Source organism: Tiliqua scincoides, chromosome 6 (genome assembly GCF_035046505.1).
Source record: "Tiliqua scincoides isolate rTilSci1 chromosome 6, rTilSci1.hap2, whole genome shotgun sequence".
Taxonomy (NCBI): domain Eukaryota; kingdom Metazoa; phylum Chordata; class Lepidosauria; order Squamata; family Scincidae; genus Tiliqua; species Tiliqua scincoides.
This window is the reverse complement of record NC_089826.1, coordinates 63,678,279-63,693,872: the sequence shown is the minus strand read 5'-3', so window position 1 is coordinate 63,693,872 and position 15,594 is coordinate 63,678,279.

Genomic DNA, 15,594 nt, shown 5'->3' with positions numbered 1-15,594 from the left:
TAGTGTGGAAGTTGAAAATGGTTTAAACAACAAAATGTTATAGTATAGATAGACCTGTAATTTTTAAAAGACTTTGACAGACCATTTAAACTGGAGTATATTCATTTAATCTAGGAATGCTTCTGCATGGCCATTTAAAGGTGCTGCTTTTCCACCAACTATAAGCAGAATTAAAACACTGGTTCCAGGCAGCATTTGATATAGTGCTATATTCTGCCATAGTGACGGAGATGTTTAAAAAGTGTACTTCCCAGGCTTACAGGAACATTTGAGGACCTCTCACTGTTATCTATGTGTTAAGATTCCTTGTGAGTCAGAGAAGGGAGGGGAAAATCCCCCTCATCTGCAATGAGTGTGGAGAGCTTTTTGAAATAGTGAGTGGGATTCCCCCCCCCCCCATCCTAGTCTGATTCAGGTGGAGCCATGGAGCTGGCTGTTTTCCAAGCTCCTCAGAAATCACAGGCGACCTTGGAAAGTTCTGCTAAAAATTCAGTGCAACAGGAAACCCTTGCACATATGTACATTTTGGAACTTTTAAAAAGTGCAACAAAGCAAACTAAAATAAAAATTTATTTAGCTTCAGCACGAGAAAGAAATAGTGGAAGCAGGAACAGGATATAAAATGAATGGGGAAAAGAACTAAATAGTAGTACTGAGATGATCTCTATCTTAATGAGTTCTGCTGTTTATCTGTTCCCCCCCCCCCCCAAAAAAAAGTCAGAATAAATTAGATCCCAGAAGGAATGGAAGAACGGGGGGGGGGGGGAAAGAGAGAGAACGGGACAATGGTTTTTTTATGATGTCATCTGCATGTCCTATTTTTTAAAAAAGGAAAGAAAAAAAGTGAATACTGTCAGTTACAGAATAAAGGGCTACTGTGGAAGTATCCTAAGTGTTTCCCATTATAATCTATGAGATTAAGGGTGCAATCCTAACCACTTATGTCAGTGCTTTCCAGCACTGGCATAGCAGTGCCAATGGGAGATGTGCTGCATCCTGCATTTGGGTGTCACTCACGGAGGCCTCCTCAAAGTAAGGCAATGTTTGTTCCCTTACCTCAGAGCTGCATTGCCCTTATGTCAGTGCTGGAAAGCACTGACATAAGGGGTTAGGATTGCGCCCTAAATCAAATGAAGTACTTTGGATTAATTGATCTGAGGATTTTATCATTACTGTTTTATACTTGTATTCAGTAGGTTCATCAAAATGTGCTGACTTTAAATTGTACATCTATGGGTAGTACTGAGAAAGCAAATGCAAGTATTTCCTAGCCTGTGTATTTATTCCATGCTGTATAACTACTTAAATCTAATACACTCAATTCTAATATCACCAGCAGAGTTCTATTCATGAAATGAGGCTTCCCTGCCACCTCCTTCCCACCAGAACCTCCACACTCCCAAAAAGCTGCTCCTGGGGGTCAGAAAAACCACTTGAAAGGCTTGGGATTTGCAACCACAGGGAAATAAGCAGAAATCATCTCTGCATCAGCAGAAGTGCCTTCCACTTGCAGTAGGGCACTGTAGGATCCAAGGTGTTCCTTTTATACTTTCTTCAGATAGATTAATAAAAATGTACAAAATACTTGTCATACATGACACAGCATGTAGAATATTACTGAAAAAGCTGCACTGTCTACTTCAGTAACTAGCATGTAAAACTAAACAATTTTAAAATGACTTCCTAGTTTATTTTCAGTTTTTTTAACTTGCTGATAGAATGCATTGTCTGTGGTAGCATTTAGCTATAGCCATTCATAGAACCTTATGAAGATACATGTAAGTGCCATAACTTTGTAATACAAGTCACTGAAGAACAAGATTTTCTGTAAAAAAAAAAAAAAAGGTGGAAATCTTGTGAAAACTGTGAGCAATAGGTTACGGCTGCTGTGACTGCTTTTTAACGAACAACTTATAAAAATTGACTTTTAATAGATGTAGTTATACCTAAATTAAGCAGTTACTTTCACGTGTGCTCAGAGGACCAGTTCATACACTCAGCAGGAGCTGACCCCTCTATGCATGATAGCATGAAACCCAGCCAATGAGTAGACCAGTACTCAAATAGATTGAATTGTGCTGTTTCACATCTAGCTCCTTTCTGAGACTTTGTATGAATCTACACAAATGAAGTTCTCATCACAACTATATGTGTGGTAAAGGGGGAGATGCCCCCACTCTATCATATGTAGAAAATTATCAACGATAAAAATTCTAGTATCTATTCCTCTTAACCAGCCCTGCAGATGCTCAAAGGGACTTCTTTTACACTACCCAGTCCAGCTGTTCAGGTGACAGGGACAGGGACAGTGAAGAGTGTCCACTTAAAAAGGAGGCCTGAGGCTAATCAGGCCTCTCCCTAAAATGGTATAGACCAGGAGTCCTAGACTCAACAAGGCATGTGCATAAAGAAGGAAAAGATTGTGGGGCAAGGGTGCTAAGACACCCTGATCTCCAATTGCAAAAAGTGGAGAAAAGCAGAAAGAGGCTAAAAAATCAAACATGTTCTGGCAAATCAACATTTTAGCTTTCCTTGAGGGCTGGTGGGACCTGAGGTCCAGTACCATCAGTCCAGTTCAAATGCCACAAGACTGACCTGGATCATGCATACATGCAAATAACTGTGTCATGCATCAATAAAAAGAGTACATCAGGCAACAAGGACACATTTAGAAGTGAGTTTTCCAATCTGTCTGAAATATATGTGTTCCTGTCTAACTGTTTTTGTTTTATGAAGGCCATTCCAAGACAATGGTCTTTCTCAAAGCAACCTTTATGTTTAAATGGGCCAAACATTTGGTGGTGACGTCATCACACCCAGAAGTGGCCCACATGAAGCTTGGTTTGGGAGACAAGGTCTCCTAACCAGTTAGCCACGCACTGGATAGGAAATAGTGGAGCTGCCCACCTAGGCTTGCAGAAACCCTGTGCTGCTCTGCACAGGGATTTAGTGTGCAGTGACCTGGGTGGGAAAGTTCACCTCCCAAGCTAAGTTCCTTGTGGACCAGATGACTTCAGCTAGCCATAGGTTGCCCTAAAGTCTGGTCTACTTACTTTTTTACAGATGTCACCTTGCTACTCTTCTATCAGCACATCACTGCATCTTGTATAACTTCACTGGATCCCAAGGACACTGTTTCCACAGAAGTTAGTGGGATTTGCTTCTAAATTGTATTGTTCGCTTAAGGGAAAAACTCCAATTCTTAAACAGCTTAATCTAGAGCCAAGTTCTAGTAATAAAGCATTTTCTGTATATGTCGCTAGTATGACTCATCAGTAATTGAAATCAATGTGCTAGTCACTAGCAAGAGGAAGATATAACTCTACAGAGTAATAACAAATGCATAAGAAGGGAACTATAAACTCACATCTAGGAAAAGACTCAAATAAATAACTGGCTCCTTAAAAAAACAAAATTTTTGTATATAAGAAGTATATTTTTTAAAGAACAGGCCATGCTTTCCAAAATAATTATCTACATAATTAATATTCTATTGCCTATTGTGGCTCATAACACTTTGCTGAAGGTGATGCAGCAACTGGTTGGATCCAGGAGGACCTTCACTGTAGATTATTTAGGACGCAATCCTAACTTGTGCTGGAACAGGCATGTCGGTGAGCCTGCACTGCATCCAGCTCAAATTTGGGGCCAGAATCAGCACAAACCGGGACAAGTAGAAAGTCTTCCCTTAACTCTGGTCATGTGGGTCCCAGTGGGTCTACTCGAATCTGAGCCACCTCAAGAAGTGGTGCAAATCCAAGTAGACTAGAGCAGCCAGAGGCTGCTCCGTGCCACTTGGGAACGGGGTCCCACCTCCCACTCCCCACCCCCAGTACTGCCTGCCACCCTCCCTTCCCCACACTGAAACACCTCCTCCCTGCCCTTCCCCCAGACTCCTGCATTGGCCAAGCTTGGCAGACTCAAACTTTCCCCACTGGGTCTGGATCTGGCTTGGGGAGGCCAGTGCAACTCCTTGCACTGGCCTCCCCAACTCTAAAGTCGGCACAAACGTGCCTTACAGCATGTTTGGACACCCCCGGGTTGGCACAAGTTACTTGTGCCAATCTAACCCTGGGGTTAAAATTGCACTGTTTTTCACCTGTAACAGCCACCCTCCGCTTCCATTTAGGGGGCAAGATACTTAGACATGTGGTAGCCCAAGCTGAAATATAATTCTTAACAGAACATCTCCATTTCCATTTTGATCCAGTTTTTAGTTCAGGCTCAGGACAGAAACAGGCTTACTGATGACCTACATTGGAACCCTATTGATTCCTATATTCTCCCTACATCATCCCTGTTCATTCTCCTGGATTCCTTGGTGGCTTTTAATACCATCAGTATTACTACCATGGCTCACCTATCTGGGATGATGATTGGAAGCACTACATTACAGTTGTTTCATTCCTACTTGGGAAGGTTTCAGACATCTACTTCACCACATTTGCAGGGTTCCTACCATGTTGTTTCAACAGCTACATGAAACTTACAAGGAAATTTAGGGTGTTCACACCTTGCAGCATTGTATGGATAATCTCCCTAGGGGACAACAAATGTTACACAGGGGTAACCATAACTAGATGCATATGCATACTCTGACATGTTTAGAGCACTTAGGGTCTAGATGGGGTAAAAATGGTGTAAAGGCTTTTGGGTGGATTGGGTATAGTACTGTACCAGAAAACTAAAGGGAACAAGAAGTCTATGGCTTTTGCTAACCAAGGCCATATTGTCAGAGAAAACCGCTTTCTAATACACAGACTAGAATTTTTGGCATTAGGGTTGGCAACTATAGATATATTTACTGTATATGTATGGAGCATAATTCCAGATATGAACCAATAACAACCAATTTACATTTATATTAGTGATTACCAGATTAGATGGGATAACAGTGGGTGGCAACATTACAAGCATGTAATTTCAGTGCATTTATTAATGTGGGGAAGTGGAATTACAGATGCTGATGCTTTGCAAATTTTCCAAAAGGAAGAAGAGAACAATTGATAAGAGCAGGGTCTGATGCTCAGGTATGAATGTAGGCCAGAATTGACAAGAGTATAATCAAAAATACTAAGTACTGGGAAAAAATGTCACCTACATGGATCACTATCACTTCCAGAAAAGACATGCAATCCACTTTTATCACTAATGCTGTCATTTGGGTGGGCACTCACATGTTTCTCAACAATTTTTCTTCTCAGGTACAGGTCATCTTGTTTTGTCTGCTTCAAGCAAATGTTGGCATGCCCTTCCTCAGCTGTTTTGCTCTGCTTTTTTCCTAAGTCTTGTTCCTTGTTCCTCTTGCCTGATGAATAAACATCCACTCTCCTTCTCTGGGTCACTACATCTGTCAGTTTTGATGTTTGTGATGATACAGAATAAAGGCCCTTAAAATAGTGTATGGCAGTGAGAGCAACTTGAGTCCAGGCACAGGCTCGAGGAAGATGAATATTTAAACTGCTGTAACAGCCTTAGAGCCCAATCCTGTGGTCTGCGCTGTGCCTCCGCGGTGCGGACCACAGTCAAAAACGTGCCATAAGGCACGTTTGCAGGGCTCACCGCCTGGCTCCCACTGGAGGTGGCTCAGCTCTGGCTGGCGTTGAGCCACCGCCTGGTGGGAGCCCGCGTTCCGCAGCTCGGTGATACTTGCGATCGCCGAGCTGCAGAATGGGGAATGGGGCGGGGACGAGGGCGTTGCGGGGGGCGGGGAGGCCAGTGTGTCGTGGGGAGGGGGCGGGGAGGCTGGCATGACATGGGGAGGGGAGGCATGCCAGAGGTGTGCCTGGGGGCGGGCAGGAGGAGGATCCGTGGAGCTCCACAGGATCCTAGGCATTCATGGAGGCTGTGTGCCTTACACGAGTACCTTTACTTTAGCGGCGCCCAAGGGAGTAGCCCCATTGCGGGGCTGCCTCCCTTACCTGGGGGAAGGAGACGAACGTCCCCTACTCCCAAAGTGCCTCCCGCGGTAGCACGGGAGGCGCTGGATTCAGCAGCAGCCCTCGTGGTGCTGCCGAGCGGGGACTCCCCGGGCAGCTCAGGATTGGGCTGCCCCTTAGGACTGGGCAGTTAATCCACTGATGGGAAATTTGCTTCTTCATGGCTGAGCTGACTTGCTGAAGAAGCACACTACAGCTTGAATTTCAACTGTCAGTCCATTTGGATTCTTACTTCAGATTTGTTCTTGATACCAGCACCCTTGAGGATTACCCACTAATCCATTAAGGACTGGAAACACAGAGCCCTCAGAATGGACCCTAACACTCTAAAAGTACTGTTATTGTTCCATAATTTTAGAATAAAATTATCAAAATTATTTGATTGTGTTCTTGAAAGGCAAAGAGATTAAAAATTGGTTTTCAATTTGAGCTAGTTTGAGCTTATTTTGCCTGAAATGCTTCATGTATTTGTTCTGGTTTGTAGTTCCACACTAGTGCAACAGTGGACAACCACTGGTGCTGGCATACACGCTTCACCAACTGTTCAAAACATCTCATGAGGCCAGAAATTTACCCAATGGCACTCTTAAAATAAGCAGAGTCCTGGATGGGTAGAGTGGGGTACTAACAACACCTTCTTTGAGCAAGACTTCCATAGTTATTTAGTTATATACACGGCTGTGGTATCCGCCGTAAACTGTATTCTTAGGTGGCTCTTTTAGATAGATGCTGCATTGCCTACTTATTCAGCCCAAACTTATCACTGCATCACCATCACTTGTCATTCTCTGGTCAGGAAGAGAAGCAGCAGGGTGCACAGCTAGGGGGTTCTGATGCAATATATTAAAAGGGGCAGAGCATCTAGCTGCCCTAATAAGGATAGAAAACACTTCACACACTTATCTGCAAGACTTTTATGGAAAGAAAAGTGAAGAAACAGAATTGCTTGAACAGGGAGAGCGAAGACGTCATTTGCTCTGCTGAAACATCCTGATGCTGTGAGCCAAGAGCTCTCACTAGATTCTGGCCAAAGTAACACCATTTTAACATCAGTTCTGACTCTGGTCCTAGAATGCTTGTTAGCCTGAAATGCTTGCTAGCAAGAAACTGTGAGCCACCCCTGACCCAGTGCCTGGCTTTCTAGTGCCCTAGTCCTTGAAGACCCGACAGAGCTGGTCTGTGTTATCTTGCCAAAGCAACAACTACTACGTAGGAGGGGTAAAGGGGGGTGTTTGAGTGTGGCAGGGATGGAATTTTACAGGACCCTTTGTCTATGCTTGTCTATGTTTGAAATGAGTATATATTATTATTATTATTTTATTAATTTATACCCCGCCTTTTTGCCCAACGGGCACACAAGGCGGCTTACAATTTAAAAGTACAACATGAAAAACAAAAATAATTTACAATAATTAAAAAAATCTAAAAACAAACTCCGTGGATTTTCATATAAGAAGCAAGAACGCCAGCCAGCCTGTCAACAATTAAAAGCTTTTTGAAATAAAAAGGTCTTCAGTCCACGCCGAAACGTTAACAACGAGGGAGCAGTTCTCAGTTCTAAGGGGAGGGTATTCCACAGTTCGGGGGCCACCACCAAGAAGGCCCTCTTCCTGGCTGCCGCCCCTCTCACATCACTTAGTGGCGGCACAGTCAAAAGGGCCCCCCCAGATGATCTAAGAACACGGGCAGGATTGTAGGGAAGGAGGCGGTCCCTCAAATACCCTGGACCCGAGCCGTAAAGGGCTTTAAAAGTCAAAACCAGCACCTTGAATTGGGCCTGGAACAGAACCGGCAGCCAGTGCAGCCGCCGGAGTAACAGCTCGACAGAGTCAAACTGACGTGCCCCAGCAACCACACGAGCAGCCGCGTTCTGTACTAGTTGTAATTTCCGGACCATCTTCAAAGGCAGCCCCACGTAGAGCGCATTGCAATAATCTAATCTAGATGTCACTAGGGCATGGGTTACTGTGGCCATATAAAGCTACACTTGCGCATGATCTGAGGCAACTGGCTTCCTTGCTGCCTTGCTTTGGTACCAGCAATAAACAAGCTGTTTTCTGCTATACCTTACCTCAAAGTGTTATATTGGGATGTAGCACTCCGGGTAACAAACCTCATGCTGCCTTTAGGCAAGTCAAAGACAACATCCACAACAGCCAAAACACACACAGGTTAGATCTAACCTTGGACTGTACTACTTCAAAATATTGGGGTGGTGGACACGTTGCATGTTTCAATACATCCACCCACACAAATGGTTGCCCATTTTGTTGGCAACCTTCAGTCTCGAAAGACTGGTATCGTGCTCTGAATGGTGGTTCTGGAATAGCGTCTAGTGTGGCTGAAAAGGCCAATTTAGGAGTGACAATCCCTTCCACACTGGGAGCAAGTATAGTGTGTCCCTGGTCTGTCTACCTGGCTATGGGCCTTCCTTCTTTGCCTCAGTCTGTTGGCCAAGTGTCTCTTCAAACTGGGAAAGGCCATGCTGCACAGCCTGCCTCCAAGCGGGCTGCTCAGAGGCAAGGTTTTCCCACCTGCTGAGGTCCACTCCTAAGGCCTTCAGATATCTCTTGCAGATGTCCTTGTATCGCAGCTGTGGTCTACGTGTAGGGTGCTTTCCTTGCACAAGTTCTCCATAGAGGAGATCCTTTGGGATCCGGCCATCATCCATTCTCACAACATGACTGAGCCAACGCAGGCATCTCTGTTTCAGCAGTGCATACATGCTAGGGATTCCAGCTCATTCCAGGACTGTGTTGTTTGGAACTTTGTCCTGCCAGGTAATGCCGAGGATGCGCCGGAGTCAGCGCATGTGGAAAGCATTCAGTTTCCTCTCCTTTTGTGAGCGAAGAGTCCATGACTCGCTGCAGTATAGAAGTGTACTCAGGACGTTGCCCATTTAAAACTACATTTTAGGGAGAAAGGTTCTAGCTTAGCCTTTTCCCTAGCATATTATTGTTCCAGGAAGACAGTTATTTATGTTACAAACCATTTTACATGGGGGGTGTTCAAATCCATTAATTTTAATATAGATTATTTGAATCATGGTTCATACCCATATGCTAGGAAAGCAGTTACTGTCTGTGTTTCTGCTAACTGACTCATGAAAGATTAAATCTTCAATGTTTTAGGACCAATTGCATCAGAAAAAAAAATTTTTTTGCTGGGTAATAAATGCATATGAAAGTTGGGATTAAACCACATCCAACACCTAATACTATATATGTATTACCTTAAAAAAATGAAACATATATAGCCATCTTCACAGTAAAAATGATCAAGGAAAACGCTATCTTTGAACATTTCATTCTACCAACTATTTATATGGTAGGATAGTAGTTTACTGTCAGTGTCAAACGTCCCAGAAGAAACAGCAATAAACTGTTGATGAATATTGCTGTAATAGTATAATACCAAACTATTGTTGATTAAACTTAAAACCTATATTTTATTGATTGTATTTATGAATTGCCTGCCTACCAAAAAAAAACAAAAAAAAACCGGTGGGGTCCTGAGCCAATGTGCAATAAAAGCCCAAAGAAAATGAATAGCACTGATTTTCAAGAATGATGGTTCTGGGTGGAGGGGATGAGAAGTACATGGCAACATTTAGCACTGTTTCTAACAGTGCAATCTGAGACATGTCTACTCAGAAGTAAGCCCCACTGAGTTCAATGGGACTTCCTCCCAGCTAAGTGTATAGGATTGCAGCCTTAGGGTCCAGTCCTATACAACGTTCCCACACTGATACAGCAACAAAGCAACCCTGAGGTAAGGGAACAAATGTTCCTTACCCTGAAGAGGTCTCCATAACTATTGCCCATTGCAGGATGCAGCACATGTCCCCCTGGCACAGCTGCATCAGCACTGAAAAGTTGAATAGGATTGGGCCCTATGCTACTAACAGTTCTGAGTGACATAATAATGCAGTTTTAGCTCAACTCATTAGATGTCTCTGAGACTGACCTCATCAAGTTATTTACCAGCCAGAAGAGAATGGATTAATCTGTGTTCACTAGATAGTGGGCAAGTAAACAGATCTCTCTGGCTCCTTGGTGGTGGTTGGCCGGCAATATCCAAACTGAGCACTGTTTTCAGTGGTATTACTTTTAATATAATTGAGTAGAAACCTTTTTTAAAAATTAGGCTTGTATATTGGAGCAGAACTACATTTTCTATTTAATGATAGGTGAACTCCTATCAACTCAATTTGCAACAGGTCAGCAATTATGTGCACCATTGGAGAGAGTTTTAGTTTTTTTAAGAAATGGCTATTTTCAAGGGTTCTTTATTGGCTCATGGGTTTTGTAGTCACACTTTCATTCCATGACTGCATTCTTTCAACATTGCTTTGGCATTGTAGTGCAGGGGTGAGAACAGACAGTATGTTACTCCTTTTCCTTCTTATGTACCTTGTGGGTGATGATGCATGGACCCATAAACCGGCTGCTGTTCCAAGTTCACAAATTTGTAAGAGGCAGTGGTGGCAGCCATTCCAACAGCAGTAGATAGTGTTGATGGCAGTTTGTCCGCCAGATGGGTGGTAACTGCCACCAAAATGAGGTATCTGCTGCAGGAACATGGATCCTTCAGTCCTCTGCAGGTGAAAATAGAACCAGATCCTGGTAACAATTAGGTTAACAGGAGAGCAGATATTGTACAGACACAACAGATTCATTTGAACTTTGAGATAGAGATCACGGGGTCTAGATTGTGGGTAGATTATATGTACAATACTTTCATGCCTTGGCTAGCAAGCTGCCAAATGATACTTTTTGAACTTTAACATTGTTTGTTCACAAGGCAAGGATTTTTTCTTTTTCTTGAGAACTACAAGGCTCTTTTTCCAAGCTACCTGGAACCCTTGAATCAGAATATCCGTTCGTAGCTACGGATAAACTGCAACATTTTTGCGGGGGGGGGGGGGCACTTGTTCCCTCAAATACCAAACTTGCATAGTCCTATGCCTAGTTTGGATATAAAACAAGATCACCCAAACAGAAGGTAGTGTTTGCATTCTTTGCATTCTTGAAGGACAACCCAGGTACAAAATTGCATATTCACTTGTAAATTAAAAGAAAAGTGTTTACAAGCCAAAGCAGCAAGGAACTGTAATGTCTGAAGTATTGGGAGGGGGGGGAGACAGGAAAATGATAGGGAAAGACAGGTAAGCCTACTTGAGCCTCTGTATCCTGGAAGTGGAGATTAGAATTGATACATGCCATGTAGTTGAACAAAATCTCCTTAATACGCAACATGGGAAGAAAAAGGAAAAGGGTCACCCCTCTGTCTCAAACACATACACACCAGTCAGCCCCAAACCTGAGCCATACAGTATTGGGAACAATTCTGGAGTATGTTAGCATGGTTTTTCTTCACTCAATCTTCTTTATTCCCCATATTGGTGACCTCCAGAGTTGCACTACAAGTAAAAAGCTCCTTTTCCAGACTGGTTGGAGACCTGAAAGCAGCATGGATATCCACGGCAGGGAATACACTGTAATGCTTTGTCAGACTGCCTACTTTTACTTAATGATCTGTTATTTAGAAGACAGAGTGAACTCTCACTGTGTTAAGAGTCTACCCTTTTAAGAACATGACAGAATATCAGAAATACTCCCAAAGAATTACCATACTAATAAGTACCACTTGTTCAAGCGTGGCTCAAAATTTATGTCAAAATAGGAACATCTAGATGCAAATAACTGACAAGGTGTTATTGTACTCTGTTCTCCACAAATTGAGGGTAGCCCTTTCATCCCCTTTAATTCTTTGTCTTGCACAGGAAAGGTGATGAAACAGAATCTGTTACAGGTTCCAATTCTTTCCATGGGGCTCTGCAATGTCTGTCATTACGATGTAGTCATCAGAATGTTATATGTACAGACTTTGATTTAAATTGCAGGTCAACCTTGAAGAGTCATTTTGCCTCAGGAAATACTTGCTCTCTACTGTGGTTTTTATTTTAATGCAATGCACTATGTATAATCAGAAGTGACTAACAATTATACAAATTATAGTTATTCTTGAATTACTTAGTTTTAGACTGCCCCTACCAGAACAACTCTTGTCATCCATTGTTTTCAGCTCCTGGTGGGACTTAAAAGTACATCCTTCTGCACTGGAAATTTATACAGTGCAAAATTATTTTGTGAGATCCACCCTCTTCTGCATGTCCTAGCTCACAGTCATGACAGAATATATGTCAGAAAGTGGTGTGATTGCTCATGTGATCACAGTGCTGAGATTTGCATGCACTGGGTAGCTGTAAAAAAGCTTTTTCCCTCCAGATATAAGATACCCTGTGATATCTGCTCCCACTTGCTTCCTACATGGAAGTGGAAATAATGCAAGTACAAACACAACAATTTTCAGTGTCAGCATACAAAGGATCCAAACAAGATGCACTTTCAAAGACTAATCATTGTCAAGTCCCCAGAAATGGTCAACCATTCTATTCTTCAAATGCAATGCAATTTGTCTGTCTTGAAGATCTGGTGGATTTAAGTTCACTGTCCATTTTATTTTTCTGTGACTAAATTTCACCAATGAGAACACATCTAGAGTAAAACTTGACTCTACCATGCCAGACTTAGGAGCCAATCATATCCAACTTTCCAGTACTGATGCAACTGTGCTGGTGGGGTGTGCCCTGCATTTTGAGGTGTGAGGGCAGTTACAGAGACCTCCTCAAGGTAAGGGAATGTTCGTTTCCTTACCTCAGGGCTGCATTACAGCTGCAATGGCACTGGAAAGTTGGACTTTCCAGCACCAGTGCAGCCGCAATACAGCCCTAAGGTAAGGGACCAAATGGTCCTATCTTGAGAAGGCCTCTGTGACTGCCTCCCCACCACTGGTTGCAGTGCATACCCCATTGGCACAACTGCACCAGCACTGGAAAATTGGATAGAATTGGGTCCTAAGTCATCCAAAGGATTTGGGGCATCAAAGGAGGTGCAGACTTAGAGCCTCAGATGTAAGTCCCATTATAGTCAATGGAGCTTACTTTCAGGAGTGTGGATAGGATTGCAGCCTCAGGGTCCAATCCTATCCGATTTTCCAGGATAGCTGTGCCAATGGGGCGTGCACTGCATTCTCTGGTGAGGAGGCAGTCACAGAGGCCTCCTCAAGGTATGGGAACATTTGTTCCCTTACCTCAGGGCTGCATTTTGGTTGCACCAGTGCAGGAAAGTGAATAGGATTGGGCTCCCAGCCTACACGTGCATCCTGGTGTTGATGCTCTAAAACCAGGCAATTACTTCTCTCTCTCTCTCTCTCTCTCTCACACACACACACACACACACACACACAGTAGTTTAAGAATTAAATTGCAATTTGTGAAAAAACTAAGTAATTTCAACTCCATGAAAACTGTAGATACACACCACAGTAACCTATTTTAAAATGGGCCTTATGAATAGGTCTTAAATGGGAGGGACTGTAGTTCAGTTATAGAACATATGCTCTCAACCGGGCATGGCATCTTCAGATAGGATAGCGATCCCAGGAGAGCCACTGCCAGTCAATGTCCACAATATTGAGCTAGATGGACCAATGGTCTGATTCAGTATAAGGCAGCTTTCTATGCAGAATAAAGCCTCTTTCTGTTCTCACACCATTCTGCACAACCTCATACATTCTTGTTATCCACACCTAATTTGTTCCAGAAAATAGCCCGTATAGCTGTTTTGATATAAATATTACATTAATTTCAATAAAAAAAATTCTAACTCATTCCAACTCACCCCCAAAATTACCCTAAATGCCTAATACGATAAGGTAAAAGCTATGTGACACAATAAACTAGATATAAACAACAATAACATTATAAGCATGAATAAACTGTTAAAGTTGTGGATGGAAATGTTTCAGAAGTTCTAGCATCATGTAATGAGGTTTAGAACCTCAAATTTCAGTTGCAAACTCTCCTAAGCTTCACTGTTTTTCCACTTCTCCCATGAATTTTTTCATCTTCTTTTCTTCAGGACCCATAGTCACATTAATTTGTGGAAACACAGTTCAAAAATAAATACATTATAAAAGGAGTGTGCAGTGCACATGCCTTGAAAGCATGGGGACATGCTACCCATCAAGCAGTGCGTCTGCACATGAAGGAGGGCACCTCTGAGCTGTGCTCTATCCTTTGAGAGTCCGAAAGAGCACTTCCCCTAAACCCCACAACTTTTGAAGTTGTGAAAAAAGAGGCACATCTGTCCCCTTCTCTGTTTCCAGAAGCAGACAGAATGTTTACTCATTTGGTAAATTGGGAGGATGACCTTGCCTCCATGAAGTTCCCCACCACCACCATTCCCAGACCTTATATCGCAAAATCTGGAGTGCATGAAGAGGGATGGTCTTAATATATGCAGTATGGATAAATGAAAACCCTCATAGCAAATGTACTGATAAAGAGGGAAGAGTGTATAGTTTCTAGTCACCATGGTGACAGGGTAGAAATCCATTGTTTGTACCAATAACATCATTCAACCAAAAACAAATGCCTAGCACTCTTACATATTAAGTAAAATAACTCCACGTTGATACAAGGCTATACTGTCTTAACATGGCATCTTATATATCACTTCTGAAAAGGCAGTAATACCAGCACAATTTCTTACAGCCAAAGATTATTGTGAAATTATTGTGAATTATAATTATTGTGAAATGAGGCAATTAAATATCATTACTAGAACACCAGGAGCCACTATATTTTTGGCCCAATCCTATTGAGGGTCTTCAATAGCAGAACGTGCTTTCCACCCAGCACATGCTGTTATAAAAGCACTTTGTGACAGTGCAAGCCCCTGGCATGCTGGTAGAAAGGGCGGAGCCTTCCACTTGTGCTGGTGGTCCTCCTGCACAGTATCAGTACATTGGCACAAGTTGTGGCTACCAGCCAAAATCCTCCAGGGGATAAAGTGGAAGCCATGCCAGCACTACTGCATTGCTGCACAGGGATTTAGAATTGGGCTGCATGTCACATTCCAATACTTACCATAGGTATCTCTCTCCAGCAAGTTTAAACACTTTGTAGCAAAAAACTGGAGTAACATGCTGATGAATGAATCAAAAGCACTACTTTTTCTTACATGGTGTTTAGCACCCACATGCATGCTCCAGCCTAGAATATTTATTTCAACTCTGTAACCCAATCCCATAACTTCCTGATAAGCCAAGACAAGATCCTCAAGATAATTTAACAGGGGTTATTTATCTCTTTAGCAAATAAAGGAATAAATAGCTGGCCTTTCCCAATTACAAACAGGAACAGGGAAAGGCCTGTGTTTATAGTGACATGAAAGATTGTAATCTGGGTTTCTGATTGCCGAAAGAGACTTTCCCAGGCAAGAGTTGTTATTGCAAGTGGATTAACTGCCCTACCCGGCTGTGTCATAGTGTCTAAGTGGAGTAGGAGAATGCCTTCCTCACACAGCTTGTCCTTATAAATCTCTCTAAATGAGAGAAGCCCATTTTGTTCCTTCTTTGCTTGGCCATCTTTTAGCCAAAGGAGGAGAAAGAGGGGTAGAGAAAAAGGGGGGTTTAAGGACCCAGTCCTATCCAATTTTCCAGTGCATGTGCAGCTGTGCCAATGGGGCATGCGCTGCATCCTGCAGTGAAGGGGCAATCACTGAGGCCTCCTAAAAGAATGGGAACA